Raw genomic sequence first — 8,966 nt, forward strand, 5'->3', positions numbered from 1 at the left:
TCTTCTCTTCTCTTCTCTTCTCTTCTCTTCTCTTCTCTTCTCTTTTTTGTCATGCACAACATTACCTGATATAAATATCACTTCAGAAAAATACAAAGTAATTCATTTTTTTGTATTGAGTGAAATCTTGAGGCTTATTCTTAAAAGGCAGGGAGAAAATAGAATGCACCTCTGTACTGCAGTGGAACATTCAATTATTTTTAGGAATTAACTGTTAAGGAAGATGTAATTGAACAGTCTGTCTTGTCTCAGATGTTCCTAGATGGGTGCAGGTACAGGGAGTAATAATGATCTCATTTGCTGAGACTAATTTCTCAATCAGTCACTGGAGCGTAGACCCAGTAAGAAATTGGCTGAATATGAGAGCATGCTTGATTGAATAATGTCTGTATGAATAGGATTTGAATAGATTTCTTACGGAAAATGGCAGCAGCATATTGACTCATTTTAAATACATTAATTGCAAGTTAGGGTCGTGTGTAGTCTAAGTGGTGAAAAAGCACACCAAATCCTTACTAATGGAAGTACTCTGCTTGGTTCCTTTGCTTTTTTTGTGGAAAAAATGAGCAGTGAACATTATTTTTAAAAATTAAAAATATGTAATTTTGTACAACCTGATTTTAAACAGGAATATTAGAAATAAAAAATGATGTGTCATGGAAATAATGACAGAAATGAAAACTATATGCACATATATAGCATTTCTTCTGTCCAAAAATAGCAAAGAGACCCTGTTTGTGCAAGTGTTAGTTCTTTCTCATGGTATTTCTTCCTCTTGGTCTCTGTCCCTCCCCTTGACCTTTTCTCACCTTAATACATAAGGGTTTACTGCCACTTACAGGGACAAAAGATGAAAGAGGAGGGTGCAGCATGCTTTTCTCTTTACCCTTCTGCTTCTTAAACTTTAAGCCAAGGTGGAAAAAATGATTACCTAGGTGCACTTGTCCTGCATTTTAGATATATAAAGTGTTTTTCCATTCACGTGATGTTGAAATCCACAGTTCCAGATAACATCCTATTTTCTTTTCTATAGTATGATTCTTATGGCTAGAAAATACTTCATGTATCCTCTTAATTTTAGTTTACTGATGCTTTAGATGACAGAAATGGAGGTCTTATTATCATAAAAAAAAATTACTAATTCCTTTTCCTCTGTCATAGGCATTGTCAAGAAAGCAGGTACTCCTACTTTAGGTATGGATATCATGGATTTCACTTGAAATTGTGAGGGTTTGGTAGTTTTCAGCTTGGAAGAGGCAGTGGGCTTTTTGGATACTACATAACCCAGGTTTCTTTGGTAAAAGTTCCCCCCTACCCCCCGCCCCCTCTGGCTGAAATTGTGTGCTAATTAGAGAAGTTTATGGCTAAAATGTTCACATTTTTAGGCAAAAACGGTTCCCATTTCAGTAGACTTTGTCAGTAATCAGAAGCTTTGACAGTGCAGTCAACTAATGTACAGGATTATTTATAGATATTTAAATACTTTGGAGCTGGAGTTACATTTTAAAACAAACCTGCCAAGAGAGATGTTTGAAAAAAGGAAGGAATTGTGTAATCATTGTAGCTCTGCCTTCCTCCAAACCTACTACATAATAACAAAAGCCCTGGGTGCACCTGAGATATGTTACAAGAGAAAGCACTGCATACAAATCAGTATTGTGGGTAGAAGTTTAACTTTGAGAATCTGAGCCTCAACACAAGATATGTCAGCCTGAATCAAAGTATGCTGTTGACTTTTTGTTTGTTTGTTTTAACTATTCTTACCCCCTCCCTGCCCTCATTTTATTTTGACCAAGAGTGACTCTGAAAGTCAGCTTCTAGTATAGCACAGTTTTGTCAGTTACTGATCTGAAAGCATATCATTTTTTTTGTTACTTTATAAGAGACGTGTAAAAGTTCATGTACCACAAACACTGTCAAATGTACAAAGCAAACAAAATTATTTTTCCCTTTCATTTCTCTTGCAAAGAGAAGAAAAAAATGATTTTTTTTCTTTGTGTCATTTTTTTCATACATCTTGTTTAATTGTATTCATGGATACAATAGAGTTATTTTTTTCTTTTATTACTATTATTATTATTGTTGTTGTTGTTGTTGTTGTTGTTGTTGTTGTTTCTGATCTATTTGACACTATGTGAACCAGTAAAGGGACCGAGAATGCACTTTGGGTATATGCTTAACTGCAACTGGTTTGTATTGAATGAGAACTCACTGAATGCAATGTATTTTTTACCAGTAGTTTTATTATTTTGTACCTCTTGTGCTCTGGAGATGGAAACTTTGGGAGATTATGCAGTTGTTTTTGGTGTACAAGTTTTTATTCCTTAGTAACTTTTTTATATGGAGAAGCCTCATGTTTATAATTTGAAACCAGCATATGAGCATCCCATAATGCAGCTACATCTGAAGGTTATGTACAGGTACCAGTGCAGTTCTGAGAGGGAGATATGGGGGAAGGGAGGGCGTGCTTTCCTCAAACACTTTTGTCTTGAGTGGAAGAAAAAGACTAAGGTATTCTGAAACATGGATGGGGGATGGGAAAATGTAATGGTATAAAAAGTGAACTTTACATCAGTACTGCCTGAGCCTGACTCAGCAGCACACATACAATCACAGCACAGTCTGAAAGTGGGAAATAGTGTCCATGACTGCCTCGTACTAGTAAATCAGACAGTAGGTGAAAAAGTTCTTGGACAATCAACTGACACTAGTGAAGTGTTAAGACTTTCCCTGGTGTGAGTTAGGCATGTGCCAAAAAGTATTCTATTCCCCAGCCGATTTCAAAAGTCAAAAAGTTCCAGGCCCATTTCCAAGCTGCTCCCCTCTTTTAGTCATTAAGGGAGCTATCTACTATAGACATGTCCTTTCGCAGCACATGGCTCCCAGAAATGTTCTGATTTATTTGCTGTCCAGGAGGAAGCAAATCTCTTTTCTCAAGAGAGCTTACAGACAGACCTCATGAATGACGATGACACAATCTTACTCCCAAATATTAACTCAAATGCATAGAAGTATCATAATTCAATTTTTATCAAAAGATTAATGCAGTTAACAATGGATCTTGTTAGAATTTTGCAAAGATAAGATGATAAAGGCCCTTGTTCCAGTGTGGAATAGCTACTTAAAATTGCATTGCTAATTTCCATCTCAATTTTATACTGAAGCTGAACCTGTATTCTGATCTGTTTGATTTGGGCAGTTTCATATTTACTTTTTTCAACATTACTTTTAAGTAGCTACTGACAGAAGTCTGTAAAAAAAAAGTTCTTTTTCTTGTATGTATCTTTCATTGACTTGTAAGCTTTCATACATCACAGCATTTATTGATCTTTCAAGAATAAATTAAGATACTATATCTCACTTTCGGATACATATATCTTGTAGAAAGCAGTCCCCAAAATAGTTTCCTCCAAGGATAATCACTATAACATCATCTTTCCACAAGATGAGGAAAGTATTCTTTTTTTCCTTTCAGCCTCATGCTCCCTTAGCCCCCAGGTTATAGAGTGGGTAGTTTGTGGAACCTTATGATCACTGAGCGATTTTGCAGGCTTTCATAAAGAAAAAAACTATATGTAAAGTACTACATTTGAGTTTGGAAACAAAGTGAGCAGATCCCATTTTAAACATATGTAAAATATATTTCTATATGCATACAGTCTCAGGGAAGTGACTAGAGAGGAAAGGATTATCACAGTTCATCCCTTAAAATCTCTGCTACAGAAAAACAGGACAGTCAGCTGGTTTTTATTGTTATATTTAAAGTTGATAATTAAACTAAACAAAATGTTATATGGAGAGATATCCAGTTCATTTTATTAAATATGTCCAGGATTTTCACTGTTTATATTTCACATAGTTTTAATAGAATGACCTCACTTCAGCCACAAGATCTGTGGGTGAAATGCTTGGCCTCACTGGAGGCAATGGCAAAATTCTCCTTGACCCCCTTGAAACTTTGTATAGACAAGAGGTGAATTCCTGAATATGTACTGATTGAACGTGCACTTGAATGGGTATCCTGGGAAAATCCCAGCTGCCTAGGGGAATAGAAAGTTTATAATTGCATGAGACACACTTTTGAATCAAGAAATAGCCAACTTACTTCAGGATTTTTAACCTTTGCTCTGATCCTACTTAACTTACTCTACAACTAAGATAATTTATTCCTACCACTGCTGTAGAGTCTATGCAGTTGCTTCCCTTAGGCACCAATCTTTAAGATTTTGCTTAGGGGTTCTATTTTGGTATCAGTTCCATTAATGGTGCTGCACCATTGTTAGGCTTTTTCTGACAGACTTGTTCTGGTACAAACTTGTGTGTAGACTCTTTTCCTTTTGTTTCAGCTGAGTGTTATTAATTATTCTTTTAAATTTATTTATTTACTTATTTATTGTATACTGAATTCAGTTCAGCTCAGCTGTTGAAAAAAAAAAGTCTAGGTAGACTGTTTCGTTTAGCTGACAATTTGGTTAACTGACATAGGCTTATTCATACTTAGAGTATCTGCACAGTGTTTTGTGACAGTATTACTAAATCAGCTACAAGTAGTAACTGAAGTTAAATGAGTGAAAGTGTACTTTAAGTAAACTACAGTGAATTACTCTCAGACAGAAGTGTCCATGCATAGTAGTATTGCTTTCATCTACAATGCTCATTAAGATAGGCAAAATATTTTCATAGTTGTATTTCTATATTACACATTATATATATATATATATATATTCACAGTACAATTATATCTTCTCCAGAAGAAATGAGGAATGGAAGGAAAGAAAAGATCTCCTATAATCATGCTCACTGCTACTAATAATTTTCTTTTCAAGTAGCACTTTTTGCTATAGCATTCTCCCCTACTTTCTGTACGATAACACATAAGGCACATTTTCCCCCTACCTGTGAGAGAGCACGTATACAGAGTGGAGTACCTCTGCTCTACACTCTGTATGTTGAAGTTTCCCAAGCACAGTGGGTTGGTCTAGCAAACAAAACAGCTTTTTTCCACTCTGTACTTTCAGTGTGAATAGAGTGATGAAGATGCTGCTTTTCATATTGCTAATCTTAACACGGCAGCTTTCAAAGGCCTTCTCAGCTCCTGAACACTGTTGATGTAAGTTCATAAGTAAATGCACTCAGAGGCAGATTCTCAGCCCATTAGGATTTATGGACTGCTTGGGGAGAAGACATTGTCAGGTGAAAGGGAAGATGAGTACGCTGATACGATATCAATCATATATTGATGATGATAATTTTTTTACATTCTCTTTAAAAGTAAGGGGATTTTTAAAATGTGGAATGATTTTTCAGCATGTGCAGAAAAAGCAAAACACATCAGTAGATCAAATTTTAGATAAGATTGTTTTACCAGTCCCTCTCTATGATTGCAATTGTTCTTCAAATAAAATGATATTGTTATAAGTATCTTATATCCTGGTTCAAGGAAAATAATATACTGTGCAGATGGTGGATGGTTGTAGGAGTAATGGCCATGAGCAGCAGTGGCCAGGAAATAATGACTGTAGTAGTACAGGAAATGAGTAGACACAAAGAATGTTTATTTCTAAATTTAGGCTTAAGCCTGAATTGTCAACATGTGATGCAGACATCTCATGCAACCATCTTGAAAGATATTGTTTTTCTTCTTTTTTTTTTTTTTTAATTTTTTAAAATGGAGGCAGCTTTGCCTGGCAGTGACAAAGAGTAATATCTTGTGTATCCATTTCAGAGAGCTACAGTAAGTACAGTAAGATTTACCTAATTTACTAAGCAGACACACAGAAAAAAAAAAGTGAAACATTTTTTAATCAAGTGAAATACCACGTAAAAGATTTTTTGCTGTTTTGGCCTGCATCCTTGATGTAGTTTTATTAATTTGCCTATTTATTTTCATTGTTCTTTTTTTCACTTGTCTTGTTCTTTCTTTCTTTTCTAACCATCCTTGTCTCCTGTGGATCTGTTAAGGTCTGCTGGTCTTGTGGGCATAATGCCACATTGCTGACATAATGAGTTAACATGAGATTTAAAATATTAAAATATACTCCACTGAAAGTTAGGTAGCAGAATTGGGTAAAGTGATTGCTGCTATTGTGATTTGTCTTGTTTGTTTGTTTGTTTGTTTGTTTTGGTATTCATTTTTTTAAAATACTTTAACCAGATACCAGATTCTCAGATAAGGCAAATCAACCTGGCTCCATTAATGGTAGTGATGGTCTGATGATTTATACACAGCAGATGACCTAATAACTTTCAAAAAACCATGTTACACAGTAGAACAAGAATCTAGAGATTTTATCAGCTTTTGTTTCTTACTGCATCTTTGTTGAACAATGGCCTTCACTATAACTCAAGACAGTTTGAATTCTTTACTTATAATACTTTAAGAGCTATTATTTACTGTGTTCAAGATGCTTGCACAAAAGGAATGCTTCCAATTCAGTCACTTAACATTAGGATCCCAGGATCACTGGAGTATTCCCAGACTTGTTATGAAAAAAATGAAACTTTTTCAAAAAGAAAGAAAATTGATCAAATTGAAAAGGAACAGCATTTTATATTTTTCAAAAAATGCTTAAGGTATCTTTGTGTGGAAGACATTTATGCTGAGCCTATTTACTACAGTGTGAATAACATTTTTCAAGAATGATTCATCAAACTTATTTTAGAGACTGTCTTCAGTTCTGGCCATTTCTATAGATACTGCAATTCATAGTTATTAGTATGCTAGTGGTATGATCTAACCTCAGCTACCTGTTGCTGGCTGTGAATGGAATAATTTATTTTTAGCGTGAAACCACAGTTTGAATATTTTCCGCTCTGAAAGTATAAAAAACTCTTTAAGTAAAAATTTTACTCTTTCACTGTGATGTGTTGTGGCTCTGATGTCAGATATACTGGGTTCTTCTTACAAAAAAATCCTTTAAAATGCCTGATTCTCTATTGGTGTTAACAAGAATTTCCCTCACTTAACCCCTTCAGTGCCCCTAGGCGTTCAGCTCACTTCAAACAAAAGGGAGCTCCTCTACTTTGTAGACAGACATGGTAGGATGTTGACAAATCCAAAATGAGAAAAGAGATGGAAAAACCTGTGCCTGTGGGCAGTAAGGCAGATTTGTGGGCATCCCTGTTCTGCCGTATATGTGAGATACAGCACCTCTTGAAAGCTGTGATTTTGCAGCTGCACAACCATCAATAGCCAGGCTGATATGGGAGCCAACATTTTGGCACAGGTTTTGCTTGATTATTGAGCTGGGCTATTTGGAAATAGCTGTGTAATTTCTATAAAATTTGGTGGTGGAAATAGCCCGTAATTATAAGTATCAGCTGTGCTTAATAAAAGTTGGTGGATCAACAATGCTAGAAAGCCATATTTAGGCTTTGAGCATGCAGATCATTAACTACTAAGCATCAGAATGTGAAACTCGTGTCTTATGGACCATCTTGTCTAATCTCCTAGGAAGCCATTGTTCAATGTAAAGGTGGGAGGGCTATCTTACCTCCACAGAATATACTGCAAAAATAAGAATTTGAGGCCTATGTAGTAGCACTGGATTATCTATGGCTTATATAATGTAATCGGCCTGTACACAAAGATGTCTCTCTCTTTTTTTTTTTTCCTATAAAACATTTGAATACATAAAAACATGAAATTTGAATTACATTACAGGTAGGATGAAGTAGCACAGTGCACATTCCAGCTGCCTTTGTCAGAATGATTGTTTTATAATTTTGCAACAAAATCTCAGCTATGTTGTGATTAAAAGGAAGACAATAATGTGCAGAACAGAGGTATAACTGTTTAAAAACAGGAAAGTTTCTACCTCATCCTCCAAAGTCAATTAATTTGAAGGACAAAGACTGGTTCTCAAGCACTGATTGTGAACCTAGTTTCTACAGAGTATCGGAGCTATCTGATAACTGATGGGCTTTGGTCACTGTTTACCACTGAGTTTTTACTGTTCCAGTCAGAGAGGTTACTGACCTTCTCCATCTTAGGTTGTAACCACATTTCCACTGCTTTAAGAATATTTATTTATTTATATATATATTTTTTTTTGTGAGTGTGTGTAGGAAAGAAACTTCCTCCTTCATATTTATGATGTTTCACAAGATTACATTTATCTTAATAGGCCAAAACAAAGTAGATGATTTTGTTCCATTAGCTCAGTTAAATTAGATTATCTTGGGTGGAGAAGGCTGTTGTCTTTGTTTCTCCATTAGTAAGCTAAAAAAAAAGTGTATGGTTTCTGCCAGTTGCTGGCTCACTGGTGACCATTATCATAAACAAGTCATTATGGTCAAAACTACTGGAAATTTAGTGCATGTGGTTTAGTCATTTGTGCTACCAAGAAAATGTTTACCATCTCTATTGATACATATTAAAATCTACCATCACGCTTTTAACAATGTGATCTGAGAAATCAAAAATGTTTGTTTAAAAAACACAAGTAAACAGGTACTTAAGAGACAATACCACCTAAGAAACACCTGGAAAACACCATGAGTTTTCCCTAAATAGCTTCTATTGCCACCATCAGAAACTGAAACCTAATTTGTATGCTTTTCCACCTTTTGGAGGCACAGTAATTTATGTCAAATCTGAGCTGTGCTGGATTGCCCTGAAATCAGGTGAATCACAGAGATTGTGTGTCACTCAGCTACAGTTTGCTATAAACTACCAAGGTTGTGATGGCATTGTATCCATCATCTCAATATTCTGCTGGAAAACTTGTGTAGAACTGTGTAGAAAAACAACTCACTGAGTGCTGCTAGATCTATGATTTTGTTCTGTTGTGAACGGACAGCTGATCAGGGGCATAGCTGAAAATTCTTCTGATAAACGTGATGATAAAGTAAGTCTCTACAGTGATCACAGAGAAGATACTCCACTAAAATTCAAGTCAGCTTTTCAGTTAAGTCAATAAGACACTATAGCCAGTTCCTCAGAAATCTCAGAACTGTGAATACAG

Source organism: Meleagris gallopavo, chromosome 1 (assembly GCF_000146605.3).
Source record: "Meleagris gallopavo isolate NT-WF06-2002-E0010 breed Aviagen turkey brand Nicholas breeding stock chromosome 1, Turkey_5.1, whole genome shotgun sequence".
Taxonomy (NCBI): Eukaryota; Metazoa; Chordata; class Aves; order Galliformes; family Phasianidae; genus Meleagris; species Meleagris gallopavo.